Raw genomic sequence first — 23,264 nt, 5'->3', positions numbered from 1 at the left:
ACGCCCATGTTCATAGTAGCATTATTCACAATAGCCAAGAGGTGGAAACAACCCTAGTACCCCTCGATCAATGAACAGATAAACAAAATATGAGTATATCCATACAATAGAATATTATTCAGCCTTAAAAAGGAAGGAGGTTCTGACACCTGCTACAGCATGGGTGAGCCTTGAGGACATTATGCTGAGTGAAATAAAGCAGACACAGAAGGACAAATACTGTATGACTCCACTTACAGGAGGGACTTAGAGGAGTCAAACTCATAAAGACGGGAAGTAGATGGTAGGTGCCAAGGGCTGAGGGAGGGGGAACTGGGAGTTAGTGTTTAATAAGGGGACAGGGTTTCAGACTTACAAGATGAAAAAGTTCTGGAGATGGGTGTTGGTGATAGCTGCACAACAATGTGCATATACCTAATGCCACAGAACTGGACAGTTAAAAATGGTTAAAGTAGTGAATTTCATGTTATATGAAGAGCATTTGAGATCTTGCTCCCCAGCATATGTTGTCAGCTTGGCTCAAATACAGTAAACTCTTAGAAAGCTTCAAAAAATTTTTCCATATATTATGTGTATTCCCCAAACCCTCACACACACACACACACACACACACACACACACACACACACACACACACACAGTGTGCGATTGTCATTTTGGTTAGTATTGCCATTTCCCCATAGGAGTCAGCCTATTCGTCCCTCCCACCAGCAGTACAGTATATGTGACTGCCAGTTGTCCCAGAGCCCTTACCGCTGACACTGTTATCAAGCTTTTGGGTTTCGCCAACGTGATAGTTGAAAAATGGTGGCTCACTCTAGTGTTGTTGTTTTTTTAGAGACAGGAAGGGAGGGGGGAGAGAGAGAGAGAGAGAGAGAGAGAGAGAGAGAGAGAGAGAGAGATTTGTTGTTACACTTATTTATGCATCCAGTGGATGTTTCCCACATGTGCCCTGACCGGGGATCAAACCCGCAACCCTTGGTGTCGTACCCAGATGATGCTCTAACCAACTGAACTATAGGCCAGGGGCGCTCACTGTAGTTTCAATTTGCATTTCTCTTATGAGTGAGGTTGAGCATCTTCTCAGAGGTTTAAAAGCCATTTGTATTTTGGGGTCTGGTTTCATTTTGCTTTCTGTAAAGTGATCATATCCTTTGCTCTTTTCCTCTTTGGTTGTTAATAGTTATTTACTGCTGAGAATTCTTCATATTAGCATGTTAGGGTTTTCCCTGTGGCCTGAGTTGTAAATATTTCCCCCAGTTAGTTATTGATTTTGGCCATAAAAAGTTTATTTCTATGTAGTTGCATTTATCAATAATTTATCTTCTAGTTTTAGAGCCATAGTTAGAAAAGTTTAGGAAGAGATTTTCCCGAAGTTTCTTCAAATAATTGTATGATTTCCCATCCCCCATCTAAGCTTTTTTAAAAATTGTGTTAAAATACATGTAAAATTTGCCATCTTAACCACTTTTAAGTGTCCAGTTCAGTGGCTTTAAGCAGGTCACATTGTTGTGGAACTGTCTCCACCAGCATCTCCAGAACTCCTTCATCTTGCAAAACTGAAACTCTGTCCCCATTAAACATGAACTTGCACCTGGCACCCACCACTCAGCTTTTCATCTCAATGAATTTGACTCCTCCAGGAACCTCATGTGAGTGGTCTCCTATAATATTGGTCCTTTTGTGTCAGTTTTTATGGCAGTTATCCTCTATAAAGCTTTCTTTCTTTTTTTCCCAGCAAAGCAAGCAAGGATTTATTGACCGAAGCAAAAACACACTTACGGACAGTGAAACAAGGAAGGGCATAGAAGAAGTAACAGGATGGACGCAAAACTCTGGGGGGGGAGGGCATGTGTGGGTGTGGGGTGGGGGGTAATAGTAAGATATGTACACATATAATACCTCAATAAAAATATTAAAAAAATAAAAAAATAAAAAAAAAAGAAGTAACAGGAGAGCCCAGGCTGGGCTGCTTTGGCTCCCTGGGGAGTCAGAGAAAAGGGGGCCTTGGAGACAGGGTCAGGGGGTGAGCCTAGGTTGAGCTGCCACTAACCATTGCTCCCCTAGTTGCAAGTCTCCTGGGGTCCCTTGGAGTTTAGGAGATACGTGCCTGCCCTAGCCGGTTTGGCTCAGTGGATAGAGTGTCAGCCTGTGGACTGAGGTGTCCCAGGTTCGATTCTGGTCAAGGGCACGTACCTAGGTTGCAAGCTTGATCCCAGGCCCTGGATGGGGTGCATGCAGGAGGCAACCAATCAATGTGTCTCTTTCATCATGATGTTTCTATCTCTCTTCCTCTTCCTTTCTGTCTGTAATCAATTTTAAAAAATTTGAATTTCTCTCTTCCTCTCTCTCTCCTTCCTCTCTCTAAAAAACAACAACACTAGAGTGAGCCACCATTTTTCAACTATCACGTTGGCGAAATCCAAAAGCTTGATAACAGTGTCAGTGGTAAGGGCTCTGGGACAACTGGCAGTCACATATACTGTACTGCTGGTGGGAGGGACGAATAGGCTTACTCCTTTCGGGAAATGGCAATACTAACCAAAATGACAATTGCACACTGTGTGTGTGTGTGTGTGTGTGTGTGTGTGTGTGTGTGTGTGTGTGTGTTAGGGTTTGGGGAATACACATAATATATGGAAAAATTTTTTGAAGCTTTCTAAAAGTTTACTGTATTTGAGCCAAGCTGACAACATATGCTGGGGAGCAAGATCATGTGCCTGTGGGGGAAAGAGAGGGAGAAGGGAATGGGACAGGTGTGCTTCCTGCAGGGAGAGCACCAAAACTGTTTTTTAAATAGATGTCAATATTAGGTTTACAGAAAAAAAATGAGCACATAGTACAGAATGTCCCTAGTCCCCCCTCTCCCCCATCCCCTAGTTTCCCCTATTATTAACATCTTAGTTCAGTGGGGAACATTTGTTACAATTGATGAACCAATATTGAGACATGATTATTACCTAGATTCCACAGTTTACATAGGGTTTACTTTTTGTGTAAAGAGAGTGAATTTGGAATTGTATAGTGACATGTATGCACCATTACGGTCCTGTACAGAATCGTTTTACTGGTCTAAAAATCCTGTGCTTCACCTATTCATCCTTCCCCATCCCCAACCCCTGGCAACCACTGATCTTAGTGTCTCCATAGTTTTTTCCTTTTCCAAAATGTCTTATAGTTAGAATCAAACAGTATGTAGCCTTTTCAGACTAGCTTCTTTTACCCGGCAACATGCATTTAAGGTTCCTGAATACCTTTTCATGGCTTGAGAGCTGTTTTTAAAATCACTAAAGCCCTGGTTGGGTGGCTTACATGGTTGGAGTGTCGTCCTGTACATCAAAAGGTTTCGGGTTCAATTCCCAGTCAGGGCACATACCTAGGTTGTGGGTTTGATCCCCAGTAGGGGTGCATATGGCAGGCAACTGATCAATGTTTGTCTCTCTCTAAAAATCAATAAAAACATGTTCTCGGGTGAGGATTAAAAAGAAATCAATTTAAAAAATAAAATCACTAGGTATATTCCATTACTTGGATTACCACAGTTTGTTTCTCTACTCACCTATTGAAGGACATCTTGGTGCTATCAGTTGAGTTGGTGGGTTGTGGGTGGCCGTGGAGTCTCACAGTCTGAGTGTGTAGCACGTGGTGACCACCAGAGGGTGCCAGATCTCCCCTTTCTTCTCAAATCCGGTGGGCGCCAGCCACTTCCCCATCTGTTCTAACACACTGTTCCCTGCACTAGGGTTGATCTGGTCTTTGTCTGGAACTAGGATTGATATGGACACAACTGTGGGAAAAGTTAAGATGGAGTTGTTTTCTTTGGAATAAAATCCAGGGATTCATGACTAGATGTTTTCCTTGTACTTGATGGCTGTGTGTGTGCGGGGGGAGGAAAGTTCTTGCTTCAGCATTTATGGAGCTTGTCCAGAATCTTGCCCCCAAAGAATTAACTAAAGCGCCAGCTGCGTCTTCCATCTGTAGAGATGAGCAGGGAGGAAAGCAGACCCAAGTCCTGATTTCCCATGAGTGTGATGCCACCAACCTGTTGTGTTGGATATTTGCATCCGGTTGGTGTGACGGCCCAGCAGGAGGGACATAACGTGTTCACCCTGTGTTGTCAGGCTCTGTAGAGAAGGCATTGCCTGTTCCCCAATTACTGATCAATTTTTAAGAATGTTTATTAAGACACTTAGGATGATAAGGGGTATGGATTTCTGCCCACAGATAGGTTTTTAATTATTAATTCATGATGAATTATTACACACTGAATCCAATTCAGGGGAAATAGAGCATTAAACCACTTAAGAATTCTCATGGAAGCTTGAGTGAAACTGGAACTCTTTTAATTCTTGTCATTCCTCATTTCCTGATCTCTCTCCCTCATCCTTTAAAAGAGAAATGAGCCCTGGCTGGTTTGGCTCAGTGGATAGAGCGTTGGCGTGTGGACTGAAGGGTCCCAGGTTCGATCCACTCAGGGACATGTGCCTGGGTTGCAGGCTCAATCCCCAGTGAGGGGTGGGGTGTGTGCATGCAGGAGGCAGCTGATCAATGATTCTCTCTCATCATTGATGTTTCTATTTCTCTCTCCCTCTCCCTTCCTCTTTGAAATAATAAAAATATATTAAAAATAAATAAAAGGGAAATTACAATTCATTTTGGTGAGAGCAACCTGGACAAAGGTAAATTGACCCTAAAGGGGACTTAATAAAAATCTAGCTCCTGGCCACACCCATAGTACTTGGGTTTCTCAGATCCTCACACAACATCTCGCCTAGATCACCACCCATCTCCAGAAGCCACAGGGACCCGGGATCACGAGGGGAGGCTGCTAGGGAACCCAGCCTGGGAGTCCAGGAGGTCTCCAGCATAAGGAGGGGCATCCAGGCAGAGGCAACAGTGTGCGCTAAGACCACCAGGTCATGCGACCTTGGCTATGGTACAGAGATGGACTTGGTCGTAGGCAGTTGGGATGGGACAGATATTTTGTAAAAATTAATAGCCTTTATTTTTTTGGAACAGTTTTAGGTTTATAGAAAAATTGAGCAGTAAGCATAGAGTTTCCATACTTCTCCCCATCATAATTTCCCCACTATTAACATGCATTGGTGTGGTGAATTCGTGATAAAGAATGAAACGGAATTGATACATTACTATTAACTGAAGCACATAATTTACATTAGGGTTCACTCTTAGGGCTACACAGTTCTATGAGTTTTGACAAATGTATAGTGACAAGCATCCACCATCACAGCATCACACAGAAGAGTTCCACTGCCCTAAGTCTTCTGTGTTCCACCCATTCCTCCCTCATACCCAAACTCCTAGAAAATACTGATTTAAAAAATCTATTTTTAATTGATTTCAGAGAGGAAGGGAGAAGGAGAGATAGGAACATCAATGATGAGAGAGAATCATAAATTAGCTGCCTCCTGCACTTTCCCCACTGGGGATGGAGCCCACAATCCGGCATGTGCCCTGACTAGGAATCAAACCATGACCTCCTGGTTCACAGGTCAACACTCAACCACTGAGCCACACTAGTTGGGCAATACTGATTTCTTATAGTCTTCATAGTTTTGCCTTTTTCCAGGATGTCCTAAGGTTGGAATCATATAGTATGCAGTATTTTCAGGCTGCTTCTTTTGTTTGTTAATCCTCACCCAAGGATATTTTTTTCCATTGAGTTTTAGAGTGGAAGGGAGAGACAAGGAGAGAGGGGGGGGCAGAGAAGGGGGGGGGGAGAGAGAGAGAGAGAGAGAGAGAGAGAGAGAGAGATTGAGAGATTGGTTGCCTCCCTCAGGCACCCCAACTGGGGCCGGGGATCAAACTTGCCACCAGGTACATGCTCTTGACTGGGAATCTAACCTGAAACCCTTGTGTGCAAAGGCTGACACTCTAACCACTGGGCCACCGGGGCCAGGGCCAGGCTGCTTCTTTCAATAAGCAATATGCATTTAAGGTTCCTCTATGTCTTCTCATGGTTTGGCAATCTTATTTTTTCTTTCTGTTTCTCACATGCATTTTTGTTAATTATGGTGAGATACACATAACATAAAATTTACAATCATAATCATTTTTAAGTGTCCAGGTCAATGGTATTAAGTGCATTCACATTGTGAGCGACCATCAACATCATCCATCTCCAGAACTCTTTTCATTTTCCCCAACTGAAACTCTGTCCCCATTAAAGATATCTCTTCCTTTTTTTTTTCCAATCAAAAAAATTGTGATAGAATACACATATCATAAAATTTGCCATCTTAACCATTCTGGAGTGTATAGTTCAGTGGCATTAAGCACATTCACATAGTTGTGCAACCATTACCACCTACAGAACTTTGTCATCTTTTCAAATGAAACTGTTCCCATTAAACACTAAGTCCCCATTCCCCCATCCCCTGGTGAATCTGACTCTCCTAGAGACCTCATTTAAGTGGAATCACACAGTATGTGTCCTTCTGTGACTGGCTTATTTCACTAAGCATAATATCCTCAAGGTTCATGCATGTTATTACACTTGTCAGAATTTCCTTCCTTCTTAAAGCTGAATGATAAGTTGGGACTTACTCTTTTACATTGCTATTTGTTTTCTATATACCTTACGGCTTTTTTTATTCCTCATTCCTTGCATTACTGTTTTCTTTTGGGGTTACTTTATTGTAGCGAAACATTTAAATTCCTTTCTCATTTCCTTTTGTGCATATTCTATAGCTATTTTCTTTGTGGTTACCATGGGGATTACATTTAACATCCTAAAGATACAACATTGTAATTTGAATTTATGCCAGCTTCATGTCAATAACATATAAAAACTGTGTTTCTGTACATCTCTACCTCCACTCCTTTCAGTTTTGGGTTTAAAACATTTACATCTTTATACATTGTATGTTCAAAACAAGAAACAATTACCTTTTTTCTTCATTGGTCCAGTGAATGACAGGGAAATTTTAAGGTCCAAGGGCTGGGGTTTAGGCAGGAAGCTGCCCTGCAGGCGGAGGAGGTGGTGGAGAGGCCCTATTTGACCCTCTTCTTGAGGCACAGGTTGTTGTTGTGGTCGCACTTCTTGGGGCATTTGACCGCATAGGGGTGCAGATGGGCATAACACCTGCATCACATCATCTTGTTGCAGTTTTACTTCCGGGTGAGGTGGTGGAAGGAGGGCTCAATGATGCCTCTCCACAGAGGAAGCACCAGGTATATGGTGGACTCTTTCTGAATACTGTAGTCTGAGAGACCGTGGACACCCTCCAGCTATTTGTCTGCAAAAATCAGATGCTGCTGGTCAGGCGCGATGCCCTCCCTGTCTTGGATTTTAGCTTTGACACTCTCAGTGGTGCCACTGGGCTCGACCTCAAGGGGGTGGTCTTGCTCATCAGTTTTCACAAAGATCTGCATCTCTGCATCTGGGGACCCTGCATGGTGCCTCACTGAAGAGTAAGAAACAATTTTTAAAATGTATTAGTCTCTTAAATTATGTATAAAATCATGAAGTTAAAACCAACATTACAATAACACTGGCTTTTAGACTAAGAAATCAATTTTTAAAAATGTATTAATCTCTTAAATCATGTAGAAAACATACAGTGGAGTTGCAAACTGTTGTTACAATAATGCTAGCTTTTACAAAGGCCCATGTATTTTACCTTTATTGAGCCCTTTATTTCTCCATGTGGTTTTAAGTTACTGTTCTGTGTCCATCCCTTCATTTCACCCTGCAGGATGCCCTTGAGCACATCTTGCAGACCTAGTGGTAACAAACATTCTCAACTTTTGTTTACCTGGGAATGTCTTAATTTCTCTCTCACTTTTGAAGGACTGTTTTGCAAGATATAGGATTCCTGGTTGACAGTTTTCTTCATTTTGTACTCTGAAAATATCAGACCACTGCTTCTGGTCTCCACAGTTTCTGATGAGAAACCTGCTGATGATCTTGAGAGTCCTTTGTATGTGATGTGTTGCTTCTCATTTGCTGCCCTTCAAGATTTTGTCTCTAGCTTTTGACAACTTGATTATGTCTTAGTGTAAGTTATTTGAGTTCATTCTACTTGGAGTTCATGGAGCTTCTTGGATATTTATATTCATGTCTTTAATCAAATTTGGAAGCTTTCATCCATTATTTCTTCAAATATTTTCTGCCCCTTTCTCTCACTCTTCTCTTTCTGGAAAATCCTACAGTGAGTATTTAGTTCACTTAATGGTTTCCCACAAGTTCCTCAGGCTCTGTTCATTTTTCTTCATTCTTTTTTTTTTCTTCTGTTCCTCAGACACAATAATTACTATTATCCTATCTTTATTTTTTGCTGATTTTTTTCTTCTACCTGCTCTTTTTAGAATTTCTATTTCTTTATTGATATTTCCAACTTATTCACACAGGTAGTCTTGCTGTCCTGCTGTCCCCATCTTACAGGCAAGTGGCAGGATCTAAATTCAGACTCAGGTAGTTAGGTTCAAGCCCAAGGTCTTAAGCTTTGCTCCTCCTTGATTTTATATTAGTTCAACTCTGTGGTGCATCTCATCCTGGAACTTCCTGGTTAGTTACCTGAGGAGATATAAGGCCCAGGGGACAAGAGACCCCCCATAAAGTGAGACCAGGCATCTTAACCTACCCAAAACAAAACAAAAACCTCTCTCTACTTTGTTCAGAAAGCAATTTAAGGGAAGTAAATTTCAGCACATACCACATTGAGGGATAAAAACAAGATGGTCTCCTCTTCTTCAGCCCTTAGCACTTGCTAAATGCTTTCTAGGTGCCTGTGAGGGTAGCACATATGACCTAGTAATCACCAAAGTCTTCACAGTAGCCTTTAACCCCCTCCTGACAAAACATGGTCACACCTCAGTGCCTTTGCATTTGCTGTTTCTTCTACCCAAAAGCTGGTCTTCCCATATACCTGTGTGGTTTCTTCCCTTCATTCTGAGCTCTCCTCAGAATCACCTTATTGAAAAGGTGTTCCTTGACCACCCTGTCTGAGATCACTCTCTAGCCTCTTGTCCTGCTTTGCCTTTTTTGCTGATACTCATTAATATTTTCTCTGTCCATCTCCCACACTGGAGGAAGGTCTGAAGGAGCAAGGATCTGCCTGTCTTCTTCACTACCACCTCTCCAGTGCCCAGCATGTAGTACACACTCAGTGTTATGGACTGAATGTTTGTATCCTCCCCAAATGTATATGTTGAAATCCTAACCCGCAAGGTGATGATATTAGGAAGTGGGGTTTTTGGATATGATTATGTCATGAAAGTGGAACTCTCATGAATGGGATTAGATTTCTTTTATTATAAAGAAATCCCAGCCCAAACCGGTTTGGCTCAGTGGATAGAGCGTTGGCCTGCTGACTGGGGGGTCCCGGGTTCGATTCTGGTCAAGGGCATGTGCCTTGGTTGCGGGCACATCCCCAGTTGGGGGTGTGGAGGAGGCAGCTAAATCAATGTTTCTCTCTATCCCTCTCCCTTCCTCTCTGTAAGAAATCAATAAAATATATTTTTAAAAAGAGAAAGAAATCCCAGAGAGCTCTCTTGCCCTCTCTTTCCATCACATGAGGACACAGTGAGATATCCCTCTATAAACCAAGAATTGAGCCCTCACCAGACACTAAATCTGCCGACACCTTGATCTTGTACTTCCCAGCCTCCAGAGATGAGAGAAATAACTTTCTGTTGTTAAGCCACCCAGTTTATGGTATTCTGTTGAAGAAGACTGAACAGACTAAGGTAGTCATTATTTGGAGTTAAATGCATGAATTGACATCCTGCATGTTATTGTTTGCAGAGAGGGCATTGAGGTGACCTCAAATGACAGCCTGATTTTCTGCTAATGGAAAATCCTGTCCAATCTTGAGCAATGAATGACACTTACTGGATCCCAGGCATTAGATCCTGGTGGCCACAGATTATATTTAGGCTTCCTGCCATCTTATTGCTACCTTTTTTTTTTTTTTTTTTTTTTGCAAATAGTAAGCTTCATAATTGTCTCTGCTTTTGAAACCATAGCTTGGAGGCTGTTCCATTTAAGCATGTGGTCAAGGAAAGTTCAATTTCAGGCCATTGCTCCATGAAACTCTCCTCTGGAATGCTACTTTGCAAAAACAGTTGAGGCCCATTATGAGCTTTTCTGCTCTTAAAGCATTGTAAACATGATTTACAGAGATGGAATTTGTGTTGTTGATCTGAAAAATGCACCAGGTTCTGGCCAGTGTGGCCCAGTTGGTTGGAGTGTCATCCCATATACCAAAATGTGGTGGGTGCGATTCCCGGTCAGGGCACATACCTAGGTTGCGGGTTTGATCGTCTGTCGTGGCACATGGGGGAGGCAACCGATAGATGTGATGTTTCTCTCTCTCCCTTCCTCTCCCTAAAAAGAAAAAAATCAATTAAAAAATGCACCAGTATGTTTTCCCTTCCTGGCTCTAACTTGGTCTCTGTGAGACCATGTTCTTGGAGGAATGAAGGTGACATTGAGAGAGCATAATGTCACCATGGAGACAAGTGTGTCTGGTCCCGTGCAACCATGTTCTTGGAGAGTTGAAGGTGACATTGATAAGGTACAATGTTACTACAGAGATGATTGAGACTTGTTCTATGAACCATGTTCTTGAAGAGATGCAAATGATATTGATATAGTACAGTGTTACCATGGAAACAGCCGGGCCTGATTCTATTAGCTGCAATCATGGCAAAAAGATTGTGAAGAAATTAATATGCCAGCAGCTCCTAGGATATATGACTGCCAAAAAGTCTGTGGTAATTTGTGTTTCTACTGACAAATCAGTGAATGTCACCTGAGACCATTGTGAAGATGAAATATAAAAACTGCCAGAAAGGAAGTCAGAAAGATCTTCTAGTCTACCCCCTTGTTGGAGATTTGACCTACATTAATAGCTGTATAAAGCAGAACTGTTTGCACTATTTGTTGTAAGTATACATGCAAAAGAAAACAAGTAAGGCAAAGAACAAAATAAGCCCACCTTGAAAGTTCATAGTTGGCCTACAAATCAAACTGCAGGAGTCAGAGCAGCTGGGGGTATGCCTCTGTATGCTCTATGCCTAGATTTTTTAGCAGAATTTTAGTTTTATTTCAGTGGGCTTACCAATTCATCTACTGAATTTTTTAAAAGGAAAATTTCTATTGTTATTCATGGCAGCCAACATCACTTGTTCTAATTAGAATATAACAGTGAAAACAGATCTGATGACAGCTACTATAGAAACAGTATGGTGGCTAAAAATAGGATTTCCACACCTGGCAAGGTGGTTCAGTTCATTGGAGCATCATTCTGTACACCAAAAGGTTATGGGTTTGATTCTGGGTCAGGGCACATACCTAGGTTGAGGGTTTGATCCCTAGTGGGGGCAGGTATGGGAGGCAACAGACAAATGTTTCTCTCTCTCTCTCTCCTCCTCCTCCTCCTCCTCCTCCTCCTCCTCCTCCTCCTCCTCCTTCTCTCTCCCTCTCAAATCAATAAAATATGTCCTGCCCTGGCTTGTTTGGCTCAATGGATAGTGTGTCAGCTTGTGGACTGGAGGGTCCTGATTTTGGTTCCAGTCAAGGACACATGACAGAGTTGTGGGCTTGATCTCCAGTGAGGGGCGTGCAGGAGGCAGCTGATCAATGATTCTCTCGCATCATTGATGTTTCTGTCTCTCTCTCCCTCTCCCTTCCTCTCTGAAATCAATAAAAATATATTTTTAAAAAATAAATAAAAACATGTCCTCAGGTGAGGATTAAAAAAAATTTCCATACCATTCAGCAATTCCACTTCTGGGTATATGCCCCAAAGAATTGAAAGCAGGGTCTTGAACAGATACTTGTACACCTGTTCATAGTAGCATTATTCACAATGTGTGGCATCTTCTGGGTTGTAGACAATAGAATTCTCATCGTATTTTCACATAGTGGTCCACTGATATTTTCACATAGTAGAAATAAGGCCAGAGTTTTCTGTGAAGTCTCTTTCATTTTTTTTAAATCCTCACCTAAGGATATTTTCCCATTGATTTTTAGAGAGAGTGGAAGAGAGAGGAAAAGACAGAGAGAAACACATCCATTGGTTGCCTCCTGCGCAAACCCTGACCAGGGCCCAGGCCGCAGAGGGAGCCTGCAATTAAGGTATGTGCCCTTGACTGGAATCGAACCCAGAACCTTTTGGTCTGCAGGCCAATGCTCTATTCACTGAGCCAAACCAGCTAGGGCTGTGAGGTCTCTTTTATAAGGGCACTAATCCCATTCATAAGAGCTCTACCCTCATGACCTAATCATTTCCCAAACACCCTGCCTCCTGTTACCATCCCATTGGGCATTAGAATTTCAATGCATAAGTTTTAGGGGACACAGCATTCAATCCATTGCAGTGGTCATCATCTTCAGAGGAAGAACTTTCACTCTGGACAACAGCTAAGGGAAAGCTCTGAAGTTAGCAGCCTCTGATTCCTGCTGAGCACCCAAGCCTTCACTAATGGCACATTGATACACAGTCCCTTGACAATGACTCAAATGCTTCAATACTGGAAGAAGACCAAAAAAGTTCCCACTCTTTGCATCCAACAAACTTCCTGGTACTGGGAGACAGCAAAGATGGCTCCAGTTTTCTGCCCTCATGGACTTTACCATTTCCTGGAAGAAATGAATTAGAAAAGTATGTAGTAAGAGCTTAACCTGGCCCCAGAAGAGGTTTGGACTTTGTACCCACCTTCTGAGAGGTCAACTCTAAGATGCCCTGTCTGGATGGTCCAATGGGCAGAAAGACCCACAATGTGAGTTAAGGTGGGGTTTTGGGTCTCGTGGTATTAGTGGGCCTGGGGACTGAGACAACCTGTGGACAAACCACCAACCAACCAACTGTGCCTACCTAATGGAATCCCAATAAAAACTCGGAACCCTGTGCTTGGGTGAGCTTTCCTGATGGGTCATACTCTGTGTGTATCATTACTCATCGATGCCAGGAGAGTCTATCTGTCTACCTCACAGGTAGAAAACAGCAGCAGCTGCACATGTGGATGCTGCCCTATGCTCCATTTTCGTTGTTTAATTTCAAGCTGTATCCTTTCCCTGTAATTCATAACCATGAGTATAACAGCTTCCAGTCAGTTCTGTGAGTCTTTCCAGTGAATGACCAAACCCAAGGTCTTGAAGACCTCTGATCTTGCAGCTGGTATCAGAAATGAGAGCAGCCTCGGGTGGACTAGTGTCCTCAAACTTTGTGGTTGTTTCTAATCCTTCACAGAAAATAATTAAATGAAAATTATCTCTTTGAAGCCCTAGCCAGTGTGGCTCAGTTTGCTGGAGGTTGTCCCGTGCACTGAAAGGTTGCTGCTTTGATTCCGGGTTGGTCAGGGCACATACCTAGGTTGCGAGTTTCATCCCCTGTAAGGGGCATGCAAGAGGCAGCTAATCAATGTTTCTCTACCACTGAGCCACGCTGGCCAGGGCCAGAGTAAATTATTAGTTATCGAGTTTATGCTTCACATTAGGAGATTCTTCACATCTCTCAGCCTGCCCCGGGGGTTGGTTGTGAGGTCCTGGCTACACTTAGTAGAAGTTAGCTGGGTGACTGGGATTTATTACTGTGTATGAATTTTTAAAAAATTCAGGTGAAGTATGTATAACATAAAATTTATCATCATAGCCTGGCTAGGTGTGGCTCAGTGGTTGAGCATCAACCCAGAAGACAAGAGGTCACAGGTTCGATTCCCAGTCAGCGCATATGTACAGATTGCGGGCTCGATCCCCAGTCAGGGGCATGCAGGAGGCAGCCAATCAATGATTCTCTCTCATCATTGATATTTCTTCTTTTTTTAAAAAAATCCTCACCCAAGGATAATTTTCAATTGATTTTTAGAGAGAAGGAAAGACAGAGAAAAATATCGATGTGAGAGAAGCACATCCATTGGTTGCCTCCTGCAGGAGCCCTGACCAGGGCTTGGGCTGGGGAGGAGCCTGCAATGGAGATACATGTCCTTGACCAGAATCTAACCCGGGACCCTTTGGTCCACAGGCTGATGCTCTATCCACTGAGCCAAACTGACTAGGGCTTATCACTGATATTTCTATCCCTCTCTCCCTCTCTCTTCCTCTCTAAAATCAATAAAAATGTATTTTAAAAAATTTACCATCATAACCATTTTAAGTGTCCAAACCAATGGCATTAAGCACATTCACATTGTTCTGCAGCCATCACCACCATCCATCTACAGAATTATTTTCATTTTGCAAAACTAAAAGTCTGTCCCCATTAAACACTAACTCCCCCTCCCCCAGCCCTGAGGATCCACCCTTCTACTGTCTGTCCCTGAATTTGACTCCTTTCAGGATCTCCTATAAGTAGAATCATATGGTATTTGTTGTTTTGTGTTTGGCTTATCACTCAGCATGTCCACAAAGTTTCTCTATGTTGTAGTATATGTCAGAATGTTCTTCCTTTCTAAGGCTGAATAATATTCCATTGTATGGATCTAGTCATTTTTTTTATCCATTCATCTATTGATGGGCACTGGGGTTGTTTCCACCTCTTGCTATTGTGAATAATGCTGTTGTGAAAATTAATAAAGGAAACCTAAGATTGAATTAGGGGGAGCCTATAGGAGGAACCTTGCATCTCCAACAGGAAAATGTTTTCTATTCTACTACCCCAGCAAGAGGAAGGAAGATCTTCTCTTACCCTGGCAACAGCTTAGCCAATGAAAGCCACTACATTTCAAACTCTCAATTTCCTTCCATGGGCTTTGTTTTTAACTGCTCCTCCCAAAGAACCCTTTTTCTCCGTAAAAGAACAGTTCTTCCCCTTTGTTCACTGACTGGCCTATGGTTTTGCCACAGCTTGCATGTCCCAAAGTGCAATCCTTTGCTATTCCTGAATAAACCAATTTTTGCTGACAAAATAAGTGTTCTATTTTTAAGGTCAACACTGCTATGAACACAGTGTACAAATATCTCTTTAAGACCCTCTTTTCAATTCTTTTGATCATATACTCAAATGCAGAATTGCTAGATCGTATGGTTAATTCTATTTCTAACTTTTTGAGGAACCGCCATATTTTTTCCTCAGCAGCTGCACCATTTTACATTTCCACTAACAGTGCACAAGAGTTTGGATTTCTCCACATTCTTGCCAACACTTGTTATTGTTGATAGTAGCCATCCTCATGGGTGTGAGGTAGTAATCACTTCCCAGTGTTGAGTCTGCTCCTGCCTTCCCAGAAGTGTATCTCGGGTTTATGAAGTTATTAGAACCAGGGGGAAGTAACAGCCAGAGAAACCTAGAACAGTGGAACCCTTCCCCCAAGAGAAGCAGAGCCACTGAGGCCCCACCTACTGTGCCTTTCCCAAGGTCACTCTGCAGATGGGAGCGCAAGTGCAGGCAAGGTTCAAGTGCAACCCTAGCTCCAGCAGAGACAGGTTCTTGTTTCTCCAGTTCAGGGTTGGACAACCTGTTCTGCCACAATCACAAATGCCACTCCCAGGCTTAATTTGCACTGCAAATGAGGTCAGTGGAAGAAAGGTAGGAGAAAGTACCAGAGAGTAAAGAGGAGGCTGATGGAAAGGGGCCAGTGGGACAGCCACTTGGCTTTGTCAACCCCTGCCCTGCTGCAGGGCCGAGGGGACCAGTCATTCCTGCTATGATCCTCGCATGACAGATGAAGGTGAAAGGATGAGTAGAAACTCCAAGGGACATTTGGCCATGTACGGAGACATTTTTTGGTGGTTATAACCCTGGGTTGGGAGGGTGGGGTGTTTTTTTTTATAGGAAATATTTTTATTTCGAAAAGCATTGAAGGTATCCTAAAACCTTAAACAGGATTCTGGACATGTAAACCTACAGAATAGACAAATAAATACGTAACTCCCCTCTTTGGGGCTGGAGCTGGATGTTGGACATTGGAGTGAAGTGTCCTTAATCACATGAGTCTCTGAAGTCATATATAGAATACTTAATATTTATTGATATATCTATATCTATATATCTATATGTATATATAGATATATAGATATAGATATAGATATATAAATAATTATCCTGGGTCTTTGGATTTTGACCTTGTCAGCCTCCATAATCACTAGCATTAAATACTAGTCACTGAATTTGTGCAACTTAATTTGTTTTGCAGACAGATAAAGTCTGGACATCAACTATGTAGAGACAGTCCCAGCCCCAGTTGGCCCAGCCTCTGTCCCCAAGTCAGTGTACAGACGTCTGTATATTGTGGGAGCTTCAGAGGGCAGGGCAGGGGAAGAGAGCAGATGTCTTCACAGGATAGTCCCTATTCCTGGACTCCCAGCTGGAGGCTGGAGGGCCCTGTTGTGGCTGAGGCTGCTGCCTTTTCTTCCCATCGTTGTGGATTTTAAAAAATATTCATTATAATTTTGTATTGATATCAGGTGTACCCATCTTTGGTCTTTTAATCAATCAATGGTTTCCTGGTGGTGGGGAACCTGGGTAGTTCTAGGGAGTGGACATGAAGGAGAGGAATGTAAACTCAATTCTCTTTACTGGCCCACACCAAACCAACTATCATCTGAGCAGCTGCGAGACAGTGGGATGGTCAGTCATAATGAAGGACCAAAGAACAGGAGGCCAGGACAAGGGACCCCCATAAGGGAGCTCCTAGAGGGAAGGCCAGACAAAGGCCCAAGCCTCAAGGTGGCACCTGGGGGCAAGCCCTGGCTCTGGCCTCGGTGCTGACCAGTGATGGATAGAGACCAGGATTGTTGCTTGACAATCTACAGTCACAAGATGGTTTTCATAGCAGAGGATTATTGGACTGAAAATGTCAATGGCACTGTGGTTGAGAACCCCTGCCTTAGATTGTCTTCTAACAAACACTTGAAAAAATGGACTCAATGTGGTCCAAACCCTGACATACAGTACACCTCCTCCTCGTGATTTTCCCCACAGAGAAGGGAGAGAAGTGCTACATTTTAGATGTTTTCATTTTACACTCCTTGTAACCTGATCCAGCCCTGGGGATGAAAATTGAATTCGTTGGTATGTCTATGCCAAAGTTGTCCAGAGAGTGTCCATCGAACACAGTGCCCTGTGCCCATGTGTTTCCAGTCTATTTTGGTGATGTGGTTAATTTTATGTGTCAACCTGGCTGGACTACAGTGCCCAGATATTTGATCAAGCATTATTCTGGATGTTTCTGTGAGGGTGTTTTTGGATGAGATTCGCACTGAAATTAGTAGACTGTGAGTAAAGCAGATGGCTCTAGATAATGTGTGTGGGCCTCATCCAATCAGTTGAAGGCCTGAATAGCTCAAAAGACTAATCTTCCCTGAGCAAGAAGGAATTCTGCCAACAGACAGACGGCCTTGGGACTTGAACTATAGCATCAGCTCCTAATGGAATTATAGACTTGCCAGCCTCCGTAATCACTTGAACCAATTCCTTTAAATCAATCTTGTATTCATCTGCTCAGGTTAACTACAACACCATAAAGTGGGTGATTTTAAAACAGAAATGTATTTTTCACAGTTATGGAGGCTTGGAAGTCCAGGATAAAAGTGCGAGAAAATGCACTTTTTAGTGAGGGCCACCTTCTTTCTGATAGATGGCCACCTTTTCATTGTGTCACACACACAGAGAGAGAGAGAGAAAGAGAGAGAGAGAGAGAGAGAGACAGATAGACAGACATCAGTGTGAGAGAGACACATAGATTGGTTGCCTCCTGCACGTGGCCAGACCAGGTCCTGAGATCTGAGATTGAACCTGCAACCCAAGAACATGCCCTTGACTGGGAATCCAAACTGTGACCCTTCAGTGCATGGGCCGATGCTCTAGCCACTAATCAATACTGGCCAGGGAAAAAAGAGCAAGTATAATGGAAATTAGAAAATACCTAAATAGATATATCACATTCATGGACGACTTAATAGTATTAAAAGATGGCGATTCCCTTGATTTGGTATGCAATCCCAATCAAAATCCCATCATATTTTTTGGTTAGAAACTGATAAGAAGATGCTAAAACTTACATAATAATGCAAAGGATCTAGAGTAACCAAAACAATATTTAAAATAACAAAGTTGGAGGATTACCTGATTTCAAGACATTATAAAGCTACAGTAATCAAGATAGTGTTGTCTTAGCACAAAGACAGAGAGGCCAGAAACAGACTCACACTTAAAACAGTCAACTGATTTTGACAAAAATGCCAAGGAAATTCAATGGGGAAGCAGGTAGTCTAGAACAATGGACTATCTCTATGGGAAACCATGAACTTCAACCTTACCTCATACCATGTATAAAAATTAACTTGAAATGAATCCTAACAGATATCTGATCCTTAAAACAGGATTCCTGATCCTTCCTCGCCAGTTTCCATATTCCATTGTCCTAGTTGCAGAGAAAGATTGAGCTCATTCTTGACCCTTTCTTTACCTCAGGTTCATTCTTCCAATTTCTATCCATTCTTCCTCCAACTCTTACTTCTACCACCTTCAATCTAGTGCAAGCCACCATTTTCTCCACCCTGGACAACTGCTAGGGCCTGAAGTGACTCCCCACTTCCTCTCCTTCCTGGCCAGGCTAGTCTCCACCCAGCAGCCATGGGAATCTCCGGATTAAAGCCCTTCAACTAAGCCCTGGTTGGTTTGGCTCAGTGGATAGAGCGTTGGCCTTCCGACCGAAGGGTCCCAGGTTTGATTCTGGCCAAGGGCACATGCCTGGGTTGTGGGCTCGGTCCCCAGTGGGGGGGCATGCAGGAGGCAGTTGATCAATGGTTCTCTCTCATCATTGATGTTTCTATCTCTCTCTCCCTTCCTCTCTAAAATCAATAATAATAATAATAATAAAAAAAAGCCCTTCAACTGCTTCCCACTGTGCTCCAGAGAAAGCTGAAGATCCTCACCACAGCCCACAAGGACATCTCCCATACAGCCACATGGCCTTCATCTATTCCCTCACTCTTTTCCTCTTCAGAGCAAATTCTGTTTCCCCTACCTAATGTCCTCCTCTTTGCTCTTGTTCATCTTTTGGGTCTTGGCATAAATACCTCTTCCTCAGAGAGGTCTAGCTGACGCCTTAGTCCCAGGAAGGTCTCATGTTATGACCTTTCTTCCATTGCACTTAAGATTTTCCTATCAAGGCTCGAGGGGGAAGGGGGGCACTCCTGTGCCTTTCCCTTCCCTGTCTTCTTCTGTCAGAGGCCTGTACTTTCTCTTTCTCTCTCCTAAGTTCCAAGGGCCCCTCTTCTGCTCCTGTAACTTGTTTCAAGCCTATGAAGCTCAGCTGGCTCACTTCCTTTACTCTGTAACTTTTTAAAAATGTTTTTATTGATTTTTAGAGAGAGAGGAAAAGAGAAACATCCTCCCATACACACCTGACAGAGGATTAAACCCACAACCTGGGTATGTACCCTGACCAGGAATCAAACCTGCAACCTTTGTGCTTGGGACGATGCTCAACCAAGTGAGCCACACCAGCCAGGGCACCTCTGTAACTTTCTAAGTAAACTTTCTCTTAAAAAAAAAAAAAGTATTTTCTCTGATGTTATTAGTGTGATCAACATGGGAGACAGGCAACTGAACTCACAGACTGCTCCATGGGCAGGAACCTTGCCTTCTCACGGCATTACTGCAGGCCTATGATCTGCTCAGTGTGCTCAGCATGTTGAGGACCCTTAAGAAATATTACTCAAATGAATGAGAGAGACCAATGTTCAGACCCCACTTGTCCATTTTCTGTGCATTACTCAACATTATGAGCTAAGGTTTAGAGAACTCCCAGGTGGCCTGCTTTTCATGGATTCCTCAAAACCAGCCTATGGAGGTGGGCATGATTTCCATTTTACAGGTGAAATGTAAATGAGTCCCATAAACTTTCCTGGCACCCCCAGCTACTAACAACAATGGAGTCATGTTTTAAATCCAGGTCTTTCTGCTCTATGTTGCAAGTGACTCACCTTGGGCTTGGAAAGACTCAATGAGTTAATGCACACTCAATAGGCAGTTAGTCTCCATTATTCTTTCAATTAAAAAAAAAAAAGTAGTCTTTAGTATGTGGCAGAGGAGGGCACCACACTAGATGCTGGGTATTCACCAGTGAGTAAAATAAACATCTTTGCCACTTAAGTTCCATTTAAGTTGAGGACAGGGAGACAGAAAATGGAAAGAGGGTACCCAAGAGATATGAAAAGGAAGCAGTGACAAAAAAGGAGAGATGCCTGAGGTGGTGAGTGAGCTGACACCTGAAAAATGAGGAAGGGCAGGCCTGAGAGAGGCAAGGGTAGGGACAGTCACAGCCTGTGGAACCTGACCTTGGGGAACGCTCGCTCAGTTGAGGGACTGAGGAGGGCCCTGGAGATCCTTTCAGAACGGAGAGGCGCCTGGGGGTCTGTGCCTTCACACTCCCTCTCACTGCTTTCAGGTTTTGACTCAAATGTCTTCTTCGCAGCGAGGCCTTCCCTGATTGCTCTGTATAAAATCTACATGACTCGCCTTGTCTCCATCTCAACGTGACGATGACGTGTTTTACTTATTTCTCTTGCCTCTCGCCTGCCTCCCCCATTAGACCGTGAGCGCCACAGCGGCTGAGATTTTGTCTGTTCCGTGCTGTGTTCCGCCCGGAACATAGTAGCAGGTCAATGGACATTTGCTAAACTAATTAATAGCACTAGGAAGGCTTAGCAGAAAAGGCAGCCACGGTCGAGTTCCCCTCGGACCCGCCGAACAGGCCCCACCACCCTCCGACCAGGGATGAAAGCGACTCCCAGGCCTACGCTTGGCCGACTCTGCTCAACTTCAGTCCAGCCTTACGCACGGCCTCAGGTCCTCACGAGTCTCAGGGCCCCTGGCCAGCCATTTTCCACAGACCCCACCACCTCCCGCCCCATCCCCCAACCTCCACGACCGCCGCAGTGGCGTCCGCTCTGCGCACGCTCCGCGGCGTGGGTACGCGCGGCGTCGGAAGGCGAAGACCCCTGTGCGTTGGCGCAGGACCTTCCCCGACGGAGGTGGGAGGTGCGTCGGGCTCTGGTGCTGTTCCCGGCCCCGCCTACCTTCCTGGTCTCGGGGAATGCGCATGCGCACTGGGAGCGGAAGCGCGGGCGGGCGCGCGCTCTAGGCCGGGCGGACGGCGGAAGCGGGAGAAGCCATCCGTGAGGGGGGGGTAGGGGAGTCGGCGAGTGCGCGCGCCGCGGGGGCGCGGGTGGCGTGTGTGCGGGGGTAGGGGGAGGCCAAGGCGGGCGGGCGCGCGCACGAGGTTTAACCTCGCTTGGTGGCGGCGGCGGCAGCTTCTTTGTTTCTTGAGGAGAGGCGAGACGCCCACTCAGTCCCTGGCAAAGCGCAGAGGGGCGGGGGCGACGCCGAGAAGGCGACGGTGCAGGCGGCTCCCGGTAAGGAACGCGGGCCGCGGGGGGACGGCACGGGGTTGGGAGGACGGTTTGAATGGAGTCGGGGCGCCGAGGGGGGAGGGGGATGCTGGCTCCCTGAGCCGGGCCGGGGTACGGCGGCGCCCGAGGGTCAAGAAGCCCGGCCGGCACCGCGCGCGCGAGGAAAGCTGTGTAGTGAGGTCGCGGCGGCTACGAGATCCGCGGGCCGGCGGGGTGGGGGCCGGTGCCGCGTGGAGGCCGCGCGCCACTCGCGCGCGTTCTCGCCGGATTCGCGGACAAAGCTTGCCGCCCCCTCGGCAAGGTTCCGGCCGCGATCGCGGTCTCCGTGGCGGCTGCAACAAAAGCCAGGCGTCGGGGATTTTCTGGCTATGTTATAACGGGTCCGACCCCAATGTTGCCTTTTTGGCGAGGTTGCGGTCGCGGCTCAGTAGGAAAAACTCCTCATGTGTGCGGTGTCGCCTGGACACGAGCATTCGCAGCCTCCTTGGGTTAGATGACCTAATATTTTACTTTAAAAATCGCATATTCTAGATTTTAAAGGAAAGGTAAATAACTCGCCCCATCCCTTGCAAGTAGGAACTTCAAAATGTCCTGAGTGGAGGGGTGGGGTTGGTAGCAAGTGGGGTAGGACTGGGGGAATTGTTTGCTATTGAAAGCATTGTTTTTGCATCCTTTTCCTTTCTACCAGTTGATTTTCCAGGTTAAGGTTTTTATTTAAAACCTGGACCTTTCAGGAGAATGTTTTGTGACAGTCTTGGAGACACTGGTTTTGATCCCTCTCCCCTTCTCCCCCCTCTGCCCCCCAGTGAATCCTTGGAAAGGTAGGAGATAAGTGTAAGAGCCACTTCCCAGGAATTTGAAACAAGTTTTCAGTTTGAATTGACAGACCAGATTACTGTATGATTCCTGGCGCTTGCTTGGTCACTTAGCTGTGTGACTTTAAGCAGATAGTTTAATCTCTCTGAACCTCTTGGTTTCCTCCTTGGTGAAATGAGAATAATGTTACAAATGGAGCTGGGTGAAAGCCTGTAAAATGGTTCCTGGCAAGTGGAAGCACTGTTACTGTCTGGTCCAATCTGCTTCTTCATTGTTCAGCAAATCCCCGGGTCCCTACTGTGGGTCAGATGGTTGGGAGGACCCTCTCCAATCTTTAGGATGACAGGTGGTTAATGTGGGAACAACTCGCCCTGGCCTATCATTTAATCCTCCCAACTTTTTCTGTGAGAGGAAAGCAGTGGATGCCCAGGGAGTGGTGAGCCAGAGATCAGGAAGGTGTGTGGAAGAGCGGGCTTTTACTCGGAATCCGGGAGGATGTCCAGTCTTGTATTTGGACTGCCCTGTAACAGTCATTGTTCCCTCTGCTACACTGGCACATTGCCTCAATTTGTAATTACACATCCATATTCTGAGGACCATCAGAGCTGGGGTTGTCTCCCACAGCACTCTGGGCCTGGCACATGGTAGGCCCTAGTGAACATTTGTGCAATGAATGAAGGGCCCTTGGTTGGATTGAGGGAACATGTGTGTGAAGTTCTTGGCACAGGACCAGAGTGGTTGTAAGCAATCAACATTAGTTGCTGTTGGGTTTTAACTTTCAAGGCCATCGTTTCCCAAGCTTCATTCTCCTGGGAAGGAGAGCATAGGATGGTAGTGTGGGATGGTGGTGAGGAATGCTGGTTCCGGAATCAGACCTCCTTCATATCCAGCTCGCTAAATCTTTTTTTTTTTTTTAATTTAATATGTTTTTATTGATTTTAGGAGAGAGAGGAAGGGGGAGAGAGAAACATGGATGTGAGAGAGAAACATTGATCAGTTGCCTCTGGTATGCACTCCCAACTGGGGAATCAAACCTGCAAACTGGGCATGTTCCCTGATGGGGAATCGAACCAGCGACCTTTTGGTGCATAGGACAACGCTTAATATGGACCAGGGCGCAGCT

The 23,264-nt window shown here is 44.6% G+C and overlaps 1 protein-coding gene and 1 pseudogene across 2 annotated transcripts in view; one reads left to right on the top strand and one right to left on the bottom strand.

The window, feature by feature from the left end:
• Window positions 1-6,548: 6,548 nt before the first annotated feature.
• Window positions 6,549-9,028, bottom strand: LOC103301115 (ubiquitin-60S ribosomal protein L40-like; annotated as a pseudogene).
• Window positions 9,029-21,197: 12,169 nt separating this feature from the next.
• Window positions 21,198-23,264, top strand: part of SMARCA4 (SWI/SNF related, matrix associated, actin dependent regulator of chromatin, subfamily a, member 4) — a 90,493-nt gene continuing 88,426 nt past the window's right edge. Inside the window, exon 1 of one of the 2 annotated variants that reach the window (XM_008158036.3) lies at window positions 21,198-21,328. The gene's annotated coding sequence lies outside the window, so the exon portion shown is untranslated. The remainder of the gene's footprint in view (window positions 21,329-23,264) is intronic. The other variant, XM_054717428.1, reaches the window with a different exon arrangement.

The sequence above is a fragment of the Eptesicus fuscus genome, chromosome 6 (assembly GCF_027574615.1).
Source record: "Eptesicus fuscus isolate TK198812 chromosome 6, DD_ASM_mEF_20220401, whole genome shotgun sequence".
NCBI classification, from domain to species: domain Eukaryota; kingdom Metazoa; phylum Chordata; class Mammalia; order Chiroptera; family Vespertilionidae; genus Eptesicus; species Eptesicus fuscus.
The sequence above is the reverse complement of the archived record's forward strand: the minus strand, read 5'-3'. Positions and strand labels throughout refer to the sequence as shown.